We start from the raw sequence: 18,677 nt of genomic DNA on the forward strand, positions 1-18,677 counted from the left end.
TATTTTTGGGCAAAATAATGTTTTTTTTACACACAACTGCAAAGTTTAAGGAGTAGGGCATTCAAGGAGTTGGTCTGATGGGAAGTCGTAATGTCATCGGCCTCCCCCTTTCTTGATGAACAATAGAGGAGCAATAGAGAACAAAAGTGGATAGGCTTGTGCTATGTCATGACTTACCTGGACCACCTATTGAGATGTACCTTTTATTAAGTAAATCAGGTGATAAATGAGGTGAAAAGGAGACTAGAGTGTCACTTTAAGTGCCTTACTCTTGTGTTACTGACTTGTTGCACCCTCGACCACTACTATGATTATTATTATTTGACCATGCTGGTCATTTATGAACATTTGAACATCTTGGCCATGTGCTGTTATAATCTCCACCCGGCACAGCCAGAAGAGGACTGGCCACCCCTCAGAGCCTGGTTCCTCTCTAGGTTTGTTCCTAGGTTTTGGCCTTTCTAGGGAGTTTTTCCTAGCCACCGTGCTTCTACACCTGCATTGCTTGCTGTTTGGGGTTTTAGGCTGGGTTTCTGTACAGCACTTTGAGATATCAGCTGATGTAAGAAGGGCTATATAAATACATTTGATTTGATTTGATTATTTTTACCATTTTAATTGAAAACAAACAAAAATAGCTTCTTAGCAAAGAGCAATTTCTCAAGCAATAATTTTGCTAGGACTGTCTGGAAGTGGTCTGAGTGGGGAGGGGAAAACTGAAAACTAGCTGTTATTGGCCAATAGGTTTGGAACTCTCTTATTGGTCTATTAACTAATTTAATGACGTCACCAGGCAGGCCAAAACTCCATCCCACCAAAACTGAAATTTCAGGTGGTCTTCTCAAACACCTCTTACACTAAAAAAGCATTACCATAATTTTCACAATTTCACAGTATTATTCCAACCTCATAGTGTGGAAATATATATCTGTCAACTGCGTTTATTTTCAGCAAACTTGTGTAAACTTGTGTAAATATTTGTATGAACATAAGATTCAACAACTGAGACAGAAACTGAACAAGTTCCACAGACATGTGACTAACAGAAATGGAATAATGTGTCCCTGAACAAAGGGGGGGGGGGTCAAAATCAAAAGTAACAGTCAGTATCTGGTGTGGCCACCAGCTGCATTAAGTACTGCAGTGCATCTCCTCCTCATGGACTGCACCAGATTTGCCAGTTCATGCTGTGGGATGTTACCTCACTCTTCCACCAAGGCACCTGTAAGTTCCCGGACATTTCTGGGGTGAATGGCCCTAGCCCTCACCCTCCGATCCAACAGGTCCCAGACGTGCTCAATGGGATTGAGATCCGTGCTCTTCGCTGGCCATGGCAGAACACTGACATTCCTGTCTTGCAGGAAATCACGCACAGAACGAGCAGTATGGCTGGCGGCATTGTCATGCTGGAGGGTCATGTCAGGATGAGCCTGCAGGAAGGGTACCACATGAGGGGGGATTTCTTCCCTGTAACGCACAGCATTGAGATTGCCTGCAATGACAACAAGCTCAGTCTGATGATGCTGTGACACACCGCCCCAGACCCTCCCCCTCCAAATCGATCCCGCTCCAGAGTTCAGGCCTCGGTGTAACACTCATTCCTTCGACTATATACGCAAATCCGACAATCACCCCTGGTGAGATAAAACCGCGACTCGTCAGTGAAGAGCACTTTTTGCCAGTCCTGTCTGGTCCAGTGACGGTGGGTTTGTGCCCATAGGCGACGTTGTTGCCGGTGATGTCTGGTGAGGACCTGCCTTATACAACAGGCCTACAAGCCCTCAGTCCAGCCTCTCTCAGCCTATTGCGGACAGTCTGAGCACTGATTTAGCGATTGTGCGTTCCTGGTGTAACTCGGGCAGCTGTTGTTGCCATCCTGTACTTGTCCCGCAGGTGTGATGTTCGGATGTACCGATCCTGTGCAGGTGTTGTTACACGTGGTCTGCCACTGCGAGGACGATCAGCTGTCCATCCTGTCTCCCTGTAGCGCTGTCTTCGGCATCTTTCTTTTGGTATTTATCAGAGTCAGTAGAAAGGCCTCTTTAGTGTCCTAAGTTTACATAACTGTGATCTTAATTGCCTACTGTCTGTATGCTGTTAGTGTCTTAACGACCGTTCCACAGGTGCATGTTCATTAATTGTTTATGGTTCATTGAACAAGCATGGGAAACAGTGTTTAAACCCTTTACAGTGAAGATCTGTGAAGTTATTTGGATTTTAACAAATTATCTTTGAAAGACAGGGTCCTGAAAAAGGGATGTTTCTTTTTTTTGCTGAGTTTATAACACAGGAAATCAAGTTTTGACTTCACTGGGCCTTTAACTACCGACTTTTTCTCCCAGACATCCCTTGCAGCAGAGCTCTTTCAGTTTCAAAAAAATATCATTTATACACTATACACAAAAAATATCATCTATACACTTCATTCTCGATAAAGTATTTGAAAGTTAAATCTATGAAAATGTAGGAGATGTCCTTTAGATGGACATAAGGAACTTGGTATTATGTCCTTGGAAGCCCTTTCCCTGGGTTGATTTTGTCCAGCCTAACACTAAGTGCCCTTCAGCAGCGCATTGATAAAAATGTGTTATCACCATGGGATCATTTCTGTGGGCAGGCTTGGCACTGTGACAACACTACAAACACTTGCAGTTGGTTGCCAGTTTCGCCAGACAGCTTACATATATACAGTATGTGCATGATATATGAGTGTAGGTTATAGTGACGTGTTTGGTGTTTGCTTTGGAACAAAGATACAAAACAGAACATCAATTGTGGCGAGTGGCGACACTTTCTGGATCAAGATGAATAGTTGTGGGTCAGATGATCTGAGATCAGTAGTGGACCGTTGTGGTTAGGTAAACAGTACACAGTGATTAGGAGTACTACAGACCCAGATAAAGTGCCACAGCTACAGTCAGCTGAGCCCCATCCTGACAGGAAGAAATATAATTGAGCCCTCCGGTTGCCATTAAATGTAGCTCGTCTCTGGCTACAGATCAAATTGAAGAACAGATTTCCCATTGACTTGGCTGGAACACTGTGAGGGCATCACTCAATATCTGTTTCTAGCCCAGGATTGCTAGGGAACATTCACCACCTCTCTAACCAACGCTTACTACACACCCAGACCGGAGAGGATCAATGGTGCTACCAACACATAGAAAATAGTGATTTTTAGTAAGTGAAGAAAAAATTCTAAACATTGATTGAGTTATTTTGGAATTAAACCTGAATGTTATATTTGGAGAATACTCTACAACAAAAAGCAAGCTTGCAACCTAACCACTTCTATTCAGGATTCAGTTCTATTCAGAATATTACTGAAGGTTATCTGAGGTTTTTGTAGCTGTAGTTATAGCGGTAGGTAAAGATGTTCAAGGCAAGCCATTCACAATTCCATGAACTGCATAATAGAGAGAGTAAACATTTCTATAGATGTTCGTCATATACTGAAATACGCAATGTTCTTTTCAGTAAACCACTGAACATTTGAGGCATAAGAGACATGTATAGAACTGGCATAAGAGAAATGTATTATATCCTTACAAACGTTATTCACAAAATACATTCCACATACCTCAGCTGTCCCTCATATTTCTCCAAGCAATGTATAAAACACTGTCTGTCATTTAATACGTCCAACAGTCCCCTTGACTAAAACCCTTTGATATCCGTTGTCAAATGCAAGGACGTTTACATATCATCAAAGGCAACATAAATAGCTCTCTATGACATCAAAAGGAAATCTGGTGTTTGGGATTCCTCCTAGACCAAGTCTAATCCCTGACTTGAGATGCATTCATATCCCTCAAAGTTTGTCACCGCCTCGCCACACACCGGCTAATAAACGCTGCATCCCCCTAAGCCATAAGGAGCATGGGAGAAAATAGTTGTGAGAGAAACTTTGCATTGTTTGCTGACAGCCATTTGCCTCTCATGATCACATAGAACAATTTTATCCACAGGAAGGAGGGTAGTAAACAACTTTATTCTACTTCAAAAGTTTAATAAAAGTACTATTTCTGGCAACCTCACCCCACTGTAAGTCTAGTCATCATGTCTTGTCATTAACCTCTTGGACTTACCCTAGGATAGGGGGCGCCACAGCGCATTTTGAAAGAAATTCGTACCCATTTTAAACGGCCTACTAATCAAACTCAGAAGCTAGGATATGCATATAATTAATACCTGTGGATAGAAAACACCCTACAGTTTCTAAAACTGTTTGAATGGTGTCTGTGAGTATAACAGAACTCATATGGCAGTCAAAACCCCGAGACCGATTGAAACAGGAAGTGGAATTCTGAATTGTGGACTCAACTTCAGATCTTTGCCTATTAATCACACCGTGAGCTATGGTTCATTGAGCACTTTCTATTGCTTCCACTAGATGTCCCCAGTCTTTACAAAGTGGTTTGAGCCTTCTACTGTCGAAACTGAATGAATGAGACGCTGTGGAAATTGGTCACAGGGGGAGGGCCATCACCATTATGACGCCGGCGGCCCTGTCTACCCCCTCCTTTCGAAACGTTTTGAAACACAATACAATCGTCCCCCTCGAATCTTATTGGCTCTCTTGTTGAAACAGGCCCTGAAGATTTATGTTATACAACTTTTGACATGTTTGAACGAACCTAAATGGGGGGAAAAATGTTATTTTTCGAAACGGCTGTCCCGCGCCCGACGGAGCATTTGGATACAGCCTTCAGACGCGCTAACAACAGCAAGCTAATGGAACATAAAGGATGGACTTTTTCGATTGAAAATACATTTGTTGTGGACCTGGGATTCCTGGAAGTGCTTTCTGATGAAGACAACTAAAGGTAAGGGATTATTGACAATAGTATACAAGATTAGATGTGATATGCGATTGTTCCAAGATGGCGCCGAGCTGGATTTACTAGCTAATTTTCTGAGTATCGCATCCCCTTTTATCGCAAAGTGTGATTACCCAGTAAAGTTATTTTTAAATCTGGTATGACAGGTGCTTTCAAGAGATATTCATCTATAAATCTTAGAATGACAATATTACATTTTAAAAATGTTTTCGAATAGTAATTGAGTAAATTGTAGCACTGTTTCCCGGGATGCATTTGAGGGAAAATAGTTAGTCAACGTCAGGCGCCGATGTAAAATGCTGTTTTTATATATAAATATGAACTTTATTGAACAAAAGAATGCATGCATTGTGTAACATGATGTCCTAGGTGTGTCATCTGATGAAGTTTGTAAAAGGTTAGTGCTGCATTTAGCTGTTTTTTGGTTATTTGTGATGCATGTGGTTGGTCGGAAAATGGCTATGTTGCTACTTTTACCATGTACTCCTCTAACATAATCTAATGTTTTGCTTTTCCTGTAAAACCTTTTTGAAATCGGACGACGTGGGTCAATTCAGGAGAGGTGTATCTATAAAACGATATGAGACAGTCCTATATTTGAAAAGAAAAAATTTTTAATTTCGTTATGCTAATGTCGATAGGAGTTTTTCGCTGGATGTTGATGGGAATAAGGCTCAGCTAGTTAACCTCTCTGGGGTATGTGGGATGCTAGCGTCCCACCCGCGGGACACACTATTCAACAGCCAGTGAAATAGCAGGGCAGCAAATTCAAAACAACAAAAAACTCATAGTTGAAATTTCTCAAACATTCAACTATTATATCCCATTTTAAAGATACACTTCTCGTTAATCCAACCACATTGTCCGATTTCAAAAAGTCTTTACGGCGAAAGCATAACATTAGATTATGTTAGGACAGCGCTGAGACAAGAAAAACCACACAGCCATTTTCCAAGCAAGGAGAGGCGTCACAAAACAGAAATACAGCTAAAATGAATCACTAACCTTTGACGATCTTCATCAGATGACACTCCCAGGACTCAATGTTACACAATACATGTATGTTTTGTTCGATAAAGTTCATATTTAAATTCAAAAACCCCATTTTACATTGGCGCGTGATGTTCAGAAAATGTGTTACCTCGAAAACTTCCGGTGAATGAGCACATCAATTTACAAAAATACTCATCATAAACGTTGATCAAATTTACAACAGTTATTGAAAGAATTATAGATACACTTCTCCTTAATGCAACCGCCGTGTCAGATTTCAAAATAGCTTTACGGCGAAAGCACATTGTTCAATATTCTGAGTACAGAGCTCAGCCATCAAAGCAAGCTATACAGTTACCCTCCAAGTTCTGGAGTCAACAAAACTCAGAAATAGTATTATAAATCTTCACTTACCTTTGCTGATCTTCGTCGGAATGCACTCCCAGGACTCCCACTTCCACAAGAAATGTTTGTTTTGTTCGATAAACTCCATATTTATGTCCAAATACCTCCGTTTTGTTTGCACGTTCAAATCACTATTGCAAAGGCATAATGCGCGAGCGCAAAACCCGAGACGAAAAGTCAAAAAGTTCTATTACCGTTCGTAGAAACATGTCAAACGATGTTTACAATCAATCCTTAGGGTCTTTATTTTTAATTTTTTTCTCATTGGTCACAGGCAGTCATCTTGGTAAGTCAGCTCTTATTCTCTCCCCAGTAACAGTAGAAGCATGAAATAAGGTTCTAAAGACTGGTGACATCTAGTGGAAGCCTTAGGAAGTGCAAAATGAACCCTAAGTCACCGTATACTGTATAGGCAAACCCTTTGAAAAACTACAAACCTCAGATTTCCACACTGGTTGGATTTTTCTCTGGTTTTTGCCTGCCATATGAGTTCTGCTATACTCACAGACATCATTCAAACAGTTTTAGAAACGTCGGAGTGTTTTCTATCCAAATTTACTACTAATATGCATTTCTTACCTTCTGAGCCTGAGTAGCAGGCAGTTTGCTACAGGCATGCCTTTCATCCGGACGTCAAAATACTGCCCCCTACCCTAGAGAAGTTAAGGAATAAGCCTTCTCTCTTCACTGACTCAACACTCTGAGTAATTTGCTACAGCTGTTTCATTGTTAGATAAAGAGCTTTGTCCCTTATTTGGTTATTTGGTAAGGGTGATGGTTCTATGTGGAACCATAATGACTCAAATAACCCTTTGAGCCCTTCAACAGTTCTTTGCAGATCAGAAAAGGTTTCTTTCATCTTTTACTACTAAAATGTAGGGGCGTACAAATATTTTGGGGCTTGGTCTGCTCACAGCTCTTTTTGTGCAACCGTGAGTGAGAATTTTATTCCAGTTCACCTAATCTGTTGTGTTATGTCATTACATGTTAAACGTCACTATGGCCAGTAATGGTGTTTTGTGAAAGTCTCACAAAAGGTCTTGTGTTTTGAGAAACGTTGACTAAATCATTGGTTCTTAATTCTATCCTCAGTGAGCCCCAGCCATTCCTGATCTCGTTCCAGTACACTGGATTTAACGTGAGAATTAAAGTAACTGCCCAGTGAACATCTCACTTGCTATATATATATACATATATATATATACTGTTTAAGACATGCTCTGGAACTTTGGCGACTACTAAGTATTTTTTAAACATCCCACTTTGGGCTGAATGTGCCAATGTGTAATTCATACATGCATCATCTATGAGCAGAATTACTGTCTTACCTCAATTAGCCATGAAATCACTAGTTTGAAAGCAACGTTTTTTTCTGGAAAATGTGCAGCGCCCTTTCCCTACATTTTCCCCCAACTGGTCCAGCACCATTGCAATTTGAGTTCAGCCAATGAGCTTCAGCACCTCACCATACGAGTGACAGCTAGCAAGATGCACATCATGCACACACAGAAGCGCAAGAGAGAGCGCTATTACATGGTGCACATATCTGCACATATGTGACATAGTATGCAATTTTCAGGGACCACTTTTGGCTCGTGAATGCTACTTTCAGAACTACTGGCTAAAAAGTATAGAAAAGTACCGGAGAATTCCTTCAACTCATATCCAAATGATGTTGTTGACTTGTCCTATAGTTGTATGTCGCCAAAGCATAAATTGGAGGGGAAAAAAACACTTCAAAAACCCACGTCAAACTTGTATCTCAAACAGACCGTTTAAAAAATGCTTGCTATTTCCTTATAGAACATGATGTCATCTCCCTGAGGAGGAGCTAGCCAATCAGCGGTCTAGAGGAGGATGAGCTGGCCAATCAGCGGTCTACTTGCATTAATATTTTTAATGACTTGTATACACCCACACACCATTCTATTGTATTTAACTAGGCAAGTCAGTTAAGAACAAATTCTTATTTACAATGACCGCCATCCCCGGCCAAATCCAGACAATGCTGGGCAAATTGTGCGCTGCCCTATGGGACTCCCAATCACGGCCGGTTGTGATACAGCCTGGAATCGAACCAGGGTCTGTATAGGTCACATTTTATAGAAATCTGGAAACACTGGGCAGTTACTTTAACACAATAATAACACCTATGTAATTTTAACTATATAATACAGTGGGGGAAAAAAGTATTTGATCCCCTGCTGATTTTGTACGTTTGCCCACTTACAAAGAAATGATCAGTCTATAATTTTAATAGTAGGTTTATTTGAACAGTGAGAGACAGAATAACAACAAAAAAATCCTGAAAAACGCATGTCAAAAAAATGATTTGCATTTTAATGAGGGAAATAAGTATTTGACCCCTCTGCAAAACATGACTTAGTACTTGGTGGCAAAACCCTTGTTGGCAATCACAGAGGTCAGACGTTTCTTGTAGTTGGCCACCAGGTTTGCACACATCTCAGGAGGGATTTTGTCCCACTCCTCTTTGCAGATCTTCTCCAAGTCATTAAGGTTTCGAGGCTGACGTTTGGCAACTCGAACCTTCAGCTCCCTCCACAGATTTTCTATGGAATTAAGGTCTGGAGACTGGCTAGGCCACTCCAGGACCTTAATGTGCTTCTTCTTGAGCCACTCCTTTGTTGCCTTGGCCATGTGTTTTGGGTCATTGTCATGCTGGAATACCCATCCACGACCCATTTTCAATGCCCTGGCTGAGGGAAGGAGGTTCTCACCCAAGATTTTATGGTACATGGCCCCGTCCATCATCCCTTTGATGCGGTTTAGTTGTCCTGTCCCCTTAGCAGAAAAACACCCCCAAAGCATAATGTTTCCACCTCCATGTTTGACGGTGGAGATGGTGTTCTTGGGGTCATAGGCAGAATTCCTCCTCCTCCAAACACGGCGAGTTGAGTTGATGTCAAAGAGCTCCATTTTGGTCTCATCTGACCACAACACTTTCACCAGTTGTCCTCTGAGTCATTCAGATGTTCATTGGCAAACTTCAGACAGGCCTGTATATGTATTCTTGAGCAGGGGGACCTTGCGGGCGCTGCAGGATTTCAGTCCTTCACGGCGTAGTGTGTTACCAATTGTTTTCTTGGTGACTATGGTCCCAGCTGCCTTGAGATCCTTGACAAGATTCTCCCGTGTAGTTCTGGGCTGATTCCTCACAGTTCTCATGATCATTGCAACTCCACGAGGTGAGATCTCGCATGGAGCCCCAGGCCGAGGGAGATTGACAGTTCTTTTGTGTTTCTTCTATTTGTGAATAATCGCACCAAATGTTGTCACCTTCTCACCAAGCTGCTTGATGATGGTCTTGTAGCCCATTCCAGCCTTGTGTAGGTCTACAATCTTGTCCCTGACATCCTTGGAGAGCTCTTTGGTCTTGGCCATGGTGGAGAGTTTGGAATCTGATTGATTGATTGCTTCTGTGGACAGGTGTCTTTTTTACAGGTAACAAGCTGCGGTTAGGAGCACTCCCTTTAAGAGTGTGCTCCTAATCTCAGCTCGTTACCTGTGTAAAAGACACCTGGGATCCAGAAATCTTTCTGATTGAGAGGGGGTCAAATACTTATTTCCCTCATTAAAATGCAAATCAATTTATAACATTTCTGACATGCGTTTTTATGGATTTTTTTGTTGTTATTCTGTCTCTCACTGTTCAAATAAATCTACCATTAAAATTATAGACTGATCCTTTCTTTGTCAGTAGGCAAACGTACAAAATCAGCAGGGGATCAAATACTTTTTCCCCCCACTGTATGGCTAACCAGTGTAAAAAACCCTGTATGGTTCTTCAAAAGGTTCTTTGTTTAACCTTTGAGATTGAAAAAGGTTCCTTATATAACAATTCCCCATAAAGGTTCTATAAATAAAAAGTGTTGTAACCATAGCGGAACCCTTTTTGATGCTATATAGATCCTTTCTTTAATGGTTCTTTGTAAAACCTTAGGAAAGGGTTAAATGTTCCATTTAGAACCTTATGAACATGGTTCTTTATAAAGCCTTCAAAAATGGGTTCTACAGTGCATTCGGGAATTATTCAGACCCCTTGACTTTTTCCATATTTTGTTATATTACACACTTATTCTAAAATCGATTAAATTGTTTTTCTTTCCCCCTCACAATACCCCATAATGACAAAGCAAAAAACAGGTTTTTAGAAAAACTGAAATATGACATTTAGATAAGTATTCAGACCCTTTACTCAGTACTTTGTTGAAGCACCTTTGGCAGCGATTACAGCCGTGAGTCTTCTTGGGGTATGACGCTACAATTTTTTATGTAACCTTCATTTAACTAGGCAAGTCAAGCTTGGCACACCTGTATTTTGGGAGTTTCTCCCATTCTTCTCTGCAGATCCTCTCAAGCTCTGTCAGGTTGGATGGGGAGCATCACTGCACAGTTATTTTCAGGTCTCTCCAAAGATGTTCGATCGGGTTCAAGTCCAGGCTCTGGCAGGGCCACTCAAGAAAATTCAGAGACTTGTCTCGAAGCCACTCCTGCATTCTCTTGGCTGTGTGCTTAGGGTTCATTGTCCTGTTGGAAGGTGAACCTTTGCTCTGGAGCAGGTTTTCATCAAGGATCTCTCTGTACTTTGCTCCTTTCATCTTTCCCTCGATCCTGACTAGTCTCCCAGTCCCTGCCACTGAAAAACATCCCCACAGCATGATGCTGCCACCACCATGCTTCATCGTAGGGATGGTGCCAGATTTCCTACAGATGTAACGCTTGGAATTCAAGCCAAAGAGTTCCATCTTGGTTTCATCAGACCAAAGAATCTTGTTTCTCATGGTCTGAGTGTCCTTTAGGTGCCTTTTGGCAAACTCAGAGCGGGCTGTCATGTGCCTTTTACTGAGGAGTGGCTTCCGTCTGTCCACTCTACCATAAAGGCCTGATTGGTTGAGTTCTGCAGAGATGGTTGTCCTTCTGAAAGGTTCTCCCATCTCCACACAGGAACTCTGGTTCTTGGTCACCTCCTTGACCAAGGCCCTTCTCCCGATTGCTCAGTTTGGTCGGGCGGCCAGCTCTAGGAAGAGTCTTCTTGGTTCCAAACTTCTTCGATTGAAGAATGATGGCACGTGTTCTTGGGGACCTATAATGTTGCAGAATTTTTGGTGCCCTTCTCCAGCTCTCAGAGCTCTACAGACAATTCCTTCAACCTCATCGCTTGGTTTTTACTCTGACATGCACTGTGAACTGTGGGACCTTATATAGACAGGTGTGTGCCTTTCCAAATCATGTCCAATCAATTGAATTTACCACAGGTGAACTCCAATTAAGTTGTAGAAGCATCCAGGGGCGGAAATCCCGGGGGGGGGCGGGGGTACACGACCCCCCCATCCTGGGAAAAATATGATTTGTCCCCCCCAATATATCACTGAAACATAACTATGTAATTTAAATAATATTAATAATACGCAATGAAAGCAATTGTGCTGATTATAGACACATAATAGCGCGTTTTTAAGTTTCAAAAGATTGCAACCCTCCCAACCTTTGACTCACAATGGTTTGATCCACTGCCAGTTCCTTAGTTGGCAAGGTAACAGAGGGGTCGTGTCTACTGTCTGAAAGGCACTCAATGAAAGTAACTGACGTGAGGTTAATCTAGTCAATCGCGCACACACACTAGCTGAATATGCAGAGCTAGCGCGCAAATATTAACTATTAAGCTAGCTAGTACCTATTCCATTTATGTGGCGTCGTCAAAGATGGAATCTTTGCTATCGTCAATTTATTCCAAGATCAGCATGCAGATGATGTAAGTTAGTGCTTCAAAGTCCCTGTGATAAGGTTAGCGATAAACTGAAGTCCAAACTGAACAGAACTACACTCTCTTCTACCATTGTTTTAAATATATTTAATGGTCTCGTTGCAAAAGCTAAATTGTCGCAAGGGAACTTTTATTTATTTATTTTATTTCACCTTTATTTAACCCGGGTAGCAAAGATTATAGCAAACACCACTGAAACGGAATTGGTGCTCGCTAGCTTTGCAATTCAGCTATTGTTGGAAGCCAGCCAATATGAAACAAACTATTAAAATTACAAAAGGTTGCAGCATATGTTGTGTAAATGGTGAACTCATACAGCTGTCAACTCTTGTCATTTTAATCCGTTTCACATTTGCTAGCTACCTTTTAGATCGAAGCCCAAATAGAATGATAGAAGATAAGATGATAGAAGCCCATCTCCTACTGTAAATAACCTACACACTGTGTGTGTGTGTGTAGCCAGCCAGCCAGTCAGGTAGTAAAAATGGCCGGACATCAGAGTATTTTTCAGTACACCAAAACGCAAAGTAAGAACCCTAGTAGCCTAATATCTCAAAGACTAGTTGATAAAATGTTCATAAGAAATGAAATTCTAATAGAAATGTTTCACAATGATGTCATTAGGCAGAGCAGGCAACAGATGGCACACAGACAGCAGAGTTGGGGACAGATATGCAGGGACAGACTGGCAGAGACAGGGAGTCTCAGGTAAGTTTGTTGAGTCTTTGTTTGGCAACATTATGAAAGGTTCTCAATTTTTTTTACTTGTAAAATAGGAACATAATTGGAAAATGCCATGGATACCCCCACTCTCAACTTAAACTGGTGACTGAACTAAGATTTGTTAAAGGCAATGGTATTGCTGTTGTGATTAGTTGTGTAGTTTTGGGTACCGGTAGTTAGGAGTACGGCAAACACCTTATTTCTTTGGTTCCTCAATATACATTTACCATATTACAATGTAGGCTATGTGTTACAGCACTACTTTTGGTGTCCCCCTCAAGAATTGCTCTTGAGAGAATTTCATGTAATTGTCCCCTCCAAAGTTGATATCAGATTTTCGCCCCTGGAAGCATCTCAAGGATGATCAATAGAAACAGGATGGACCCGAGTTCAATTTCGAGTCTTATAGCAAAGGGTCTGAATACTAATGTAAAAATGGTATTATTATTATTTATTTTATTACATTTGCAAAAAAATCTAAAAACCTCTGTTCACTTTGTCATTATGTGGTATTGTGTGTAGATTGATGAGGAAAATGTTTTATTTAATCGGTTTAGAATAAGGCTTTAACGTAACAAAATGTGGAAAAAGGTTCATGGTGTGAACACTTTCTGAATGCACTGTATATAGCAGCAAAAAGGGATCCACTATGATTACAAGCCAAATAACCCTTTTTTGTGTGTGTTTAGCACCATGTTCACAATGAAAACTCTTTCTCATCCATCAAATAAGCACAAGGGCCTATCGATTTACTTCATGTGCATGTTCTTAGTAATGTTTACTGTCACACCCTGATCTGTTTCACCTGTCCTTGTGCTTGTCTCCACCCCCTCCAGGTGTCACCCATCTTCCCCATTATCCCGTGTATTTATACCTGTGTTTTCTGTCTGTCTGTGCCAGTTCATCTTGTTTGCCAAGTCAACCAGCATTTTTCTCCTAGCGCCTGTTTTTTCTCGTCCTCCTGGTTCTGACCCTTGCCTGTCCTGACTCTGAGCCCACCTGCCTGACCATTCTGCCTGCCCCTGACCTCGAGCCTGCCTGCTGCCCTGTACCATTTTGGACTCTGAACTGGTTATGAACTCTTGCCTGTCCCCGACTTGCCTTTTGCCTACCTCTTGGACTATAATAAATATCAGAGCTCAAACCATCTGCCTCCCGTGTCTGTATCTGGGTCTCGCCTTGTGTCATTATAGTTTACTGTGACAGTAGGGGTGAGTGGTTTTAAGGCAGGCATGATGAGGTCAGAATGGTTTGACTTGACAGTGGGGACTGCAGCAGTAGGATTAGCAGGAAGTGAATGTATCAACACCAGAGCCTTGGCCTGAATAATCAAGCCCAGAGTTACCTCTGTAGAACTGTCATAGTGAGATTCGGCATGCCTCCTCACCGCCTGGAGACAAACTCAGAGAACACAATCAACGAGAAGTGACAGCAGCAAACTAGACTACTGCAGCAGTGACAGAGCCCCTGTCACTCGCCTGCTATCGGTTGATAATGGAAGAAGTGTGGTGTGCTAGTTTCTTTCTTTACACTGGTCCAATCTTACGTTTCTATTTTTAGAAATGAGAACTATTTTGTATTTAACAGTTTGATATAATATTGGAAAAGTGTGCATTCAAGATCACACACACAACACACTCAAGGTCAGGGGGATGGTGTCCTGTGAGTGTAGGGTTGTCTAGTGAGCCTAAGGTGCCGGGACCCCTGACACTACAATGGCCCCCCAGGCCCTGTGATTGGATAGCAGCAGGCAGCAGTATCCTGGCTCTGAGGAGAGGACTAACTGCCTGCACATCATGGCTCACGCTGCAGCTGTCCTGCTGACAACGCACTGTTCCCTGGCCTGGCCTGCACACAGCCACAGTCACACACACAGCAGCCTTGCTCTGACTGAGGACTCAGGGAGTGACAATCTTCAAAATGCACATAGCACAGGTCCTCTTTAGAGAGCATCTCTGTCACACAAACAAAAAACATGCACAAACACCTCATATGTTAGTAAAGGTAAAGGATGGAATGACAGAAAGTGTCCGCTTATGAAGTGGCTAGGGAAAATCTAGTATCTATTTTCGGTACAAAATTGAATATGTAAAACATGCAATACAACAACTGTTTTGCTTTAGGCCATTTCATAGATCAGAGGAAGAGCCTTAATATTGTGAGCTTGAAAGTAGTGTGGGTGTTTGATAGCAGTATGTAGGTGATTGTAATCTGTTTCTGTGAAAACATTTTCTTTTTCAGATTTCTGCCAGTTACCATCAAACAACAGACAGTGTGTGATGACAATCACTGCTGATGTAATTCTATCACCACAAAATACCATTAATGAAGCACATGCTTACATATCAGCCATTTTTTTTTTACATTTTTGTCATTTAGCCGACACTCTTATCCAGAGAGACTTACAGTTAGTGCATTCATCTTAAGATAGCTAGGTGGGACAACCACATATCACAGGCATAGAAAGTATTTTTTTGCATCAGAAAGACACGGACAGACAGATAGACAGACATACAGACAGGTTAATTTCTCAACAACATCAGAAATGAAAGAAAGACAAAGAAAAGGCATAGCCATTAGTCTCTACCTCCATTGCCATGGAGACCAATCAACTCGGCAGGAGCCTATGTTAAAGACCATAATCTGAGATGCACAGGACAGAAGCCTGCCAACCGCAAATATGAGCACCCCTGTAATAATTTGTAAAAAATATAGAGAGAGATCTGAAGTCTTAATGCAGGCAGTTCATCATAATGTGTTACGATTCTGAAGTCATTCATGTGTTTGAAATATTTAAGTCGGTCAGATTTTTTGTAAAGAACACTTTTATCACTACATTCGTAAACTGTGAGCATAATGCAAGGGTTTAGGGATGAAACGATTAGTATTACCGTTTCAAATGTGAATGATCATTAAAACCGTGTTTCATTACCACGGTTTGAAAAACTCACGGTAAATACTGTCCAGCATCAACCAAAGTTAGCAACAGTCTGACGCAGGCGCAGCATGCAACGTGTGAAAAAATGCGGAAGGCAGTGACAGCGCCGGGAGATTTTCAGCCTTCTAAGAGGACCAAATCTGAAGTGTGGTCGTATTTTTAGTTTTACAAGAGTGCTGAGGGAAACTTAATCGAAGATGGTCACCCTGTCTGCAGAACATGCAAAAAAAGTCGCTGCGAAAGGGGGCAACACTCCAAATCTCTTGAGTCATCTTTGTGATCATCACTCACTACTTTATAGCCAATACAAGGTAAGTTAACTTTTACCTCAATGCATGATGTGGGGACTTCGGAACGGGGGAAAATGTCATGGTTTGTCTGTCTGACTTGGTAATAGCTTGTCAATAATGTAAACTGAAGCTTTCAGTGTTACCTACTCTTGTAAAAACACTACACGTTGTTCTGCTGCTGTATGCGTTGGGTGTCTGCAGACTCTATTCACCCATTGCACACAATAACACGTCATGTAGTTTAGTCACCCAACCAACATATTTTGTTCATTTAAAATCCGGCAGACGTCGACTTGGTTGTAAAAGTGTTCCAACAGGAGAAACACTATAGACTCCTATACAAGACTCCTGTATTTATGTCAATTGTTGGGCTCATTACAATTACTATCACTGTCTTCTTAAGACTCATTTGTATTTATGTATGTATGTGTGTGTGTGTGTGTGTGTGTGTTTGTGTGCGTGTGCGTGTGTGTGTGTGTGTGTGTGTGTGTGTTAATAATAATGTAACACAATAATAATAATAATACATTTACTATTCCCTTGTTTACAGAGTGGGCGAGCAGCAGGCAAACCCAGTGATGCTACTGGTCCCTCCTCATCTACAGTTGTGACACAGACACTCGAGCAAGCATTTAAAAGGCAGGCTGCTTATGCACCCACATCAAAACATGCTCAAGACCTCATTGCAAAGGACATGATGCCATTTCAATTTGTTGAGAGGCTTGGCTTTCTGAGGCTGATGAAGGTTGGCGTGCCTCACTACAAAGTGAGTGCTGCTAATTTTATTTGTTTGTTTATTTGCTTACTTAAGGTTGTGTATATTTAAATCTGCACTAGGGAAACTTTAACCTCTCATGGCCACATGGTGCCATCTTTAATGTTATTATTTTAATATTTATGCACATAAAAAATTCATAGTGCTGCTAATTTTTTTTGTTGTTAATTGGTTTTCAATATAAAACTTGGTGAAATTATTTCAGTGTGTGTATCAGTACTTTTTGAAAATGTCCAGCACATTTGAATAATATTGATAACCGTGATAATTTTGGTCACTATAATCGTGATATGCCATTTTCATACCGTTTCATCTCTACAAGGGTTAATATACTATGTAGTGGATCTATTCTGTAATTGCCCATAATCAGAAGTTACTGCACTTTATTAATAGATCAAGAAGCTCCTGAAACACGTCATCCTGACTATCTTGTGTCAGCTCTAAGCCTGGGGTATATTCAACATCCAGGTGGTGGAGAGAGATCCTAACGTCCCCCCACGTGGTGGGCAGATTGTAGAGGCATGGACCCAGGACTGCCTGGCACGTTGGCCGATACCCAGGCCTCACACACCATAGAGATCCTATAATTCTATAATGCACGCATGCACACGCACACACACATGTGAGACGGTTGTTTTCAAATGAAGCCTCTGTGTGCCAATTCAAGACTCTGGCACACACACTCACACCGACATGGAGCCTGGGAGGGCGGGTGCTAATCTTTGAAAGATGTGCAACCTGCTGGCCAGCCTGAAGAGCTTGTTGGCACCATGACTGCTCTATTATTGGCTCTACTCTGGGAGGCCATTTCGGAGAAGTAGCTGTAGTAGTTTCAAATCAAATTTTATTTGTCACATGCGCCAAATACAACAGGTGTAGACCTTACAGTGAAATGCTTACTTACAAGCCCTTAACCAACAATGCAGTTTTAAGAAAATCTCTAAAAAAGTAAGCGATAAGAATAACAAATAATTAAAGAGCAGCAGTAAATAACAATAGCGGGGCTATATACAGGGGGTACCGGTCCAGTGTCAATGTGCAGGGGCACCGGTATTGGGGTAATTATGTACATGTAGAGTTATTAAAGTGATAGATAATAACAGAGTAGCAGCAGCGTGAGGGGGGGGGTGTAGCCATTTGATTAGCTGTTCAGGAGTCTTATGGCTTGGGGGTAGGAGCTGTTTAGAAGCATCTTGGACATAGACTTGGCGCTCCGGTACCGCTTGCCGTGCGGTAGCAGAGAGAACAGACTATGACTAGGGTGGCTGCCTGTTTGATGGTTCGTGGGAGGGCATAGCGGGATTTCTTATAAGCTTCCGGGTTAGAGTCCCGCTCCTTGAAAGTGACAGCTCTACCCTTTAGCTCAGTGCGAATGTTGCCTGTAATCCATGGCTTCTGGTTGGGGTATGTACGTACAGACACAGTGGATACGACGTCCTCAATGCACTTATTGATAAAGCCAGTGACTGATGTGGTGTACACCTCAAAGCCATCGGAAGAATCCCGGAACAAATTCCAGTCTGTGCTAGCAAAACAGTCCTGTAGTTTAGCATTTATTGACCAAGTCACTGGTGCTTCCTGCTTTCATTTTTGCTTGTAAGCAGGAATCAGGAGGATAAGAGTTATGGTCAGATTTACCAAATGGAGGGCAAGGGAGAGCTATGTATGTGTCTGTTTGTGGAGTAAAGGTGGTCTGGAATTTTTTTCCCTCTGGTTGCACATGTAATATGCTGATAGAAATTAGGTAAAACTGATTTAAGTTTCCCTGCATTAAAGTCCCCGGGCACTAGGAGCGCTGCCTCTGGATGAATGTTTTCCTGTTGCTTATGGCGGAATACAGCTCATTGAGTGCGGTTTTAGTGCCAGCCTCGGTCTGTGGTGGTATGTAGACCGCTACGAAAAATACAGATGAAAACTCTCTAGGTAG

At 41.7% G+C, this 18,677-nt stretch overlaps 1 protein-coding gene and 1 long non-coding RNA gene across 2 annotated transcripts in view; one reads left to right on the plus strand and one right to left on the minus strand.

Moving 5' to 3' along the window:
• Positions 1-18,677, minus strand: part of LOC115157029 (XK-related protein 4) — a 77,136-nt gene that overhangs the window by 33,038 nt on the left and 25,421 nt on the right. The window lies entirely within an intron of this gene.
• LOC115157030 (uncharacterized) lies at positions 15,540-16,949 on the plus strand. The gene is made up of 2 exons (XR_003868375.1): positions 15,540-15,996; positions 16,526-16,949. It is a non-coding gene; the product is annotated as an uncharacterized LOC115157030 (long non-coding RNA).

The sequence above is a fragment of the Salmo trutta genome, chromosome 21 (genome assembly GCF_901001165.1).
Source record: "Salmo trutta chromosome 21, fSalTru1.1, whole genome shotgun sequence".
In the NCBI taxonomy this organism is placed as follows: domain Eukaryota; kingdom Metazoa; phylum Chordata; class Actinopteri; order Salmoniformes; family Salmonidae; genus Salmo; species Salmo trutta.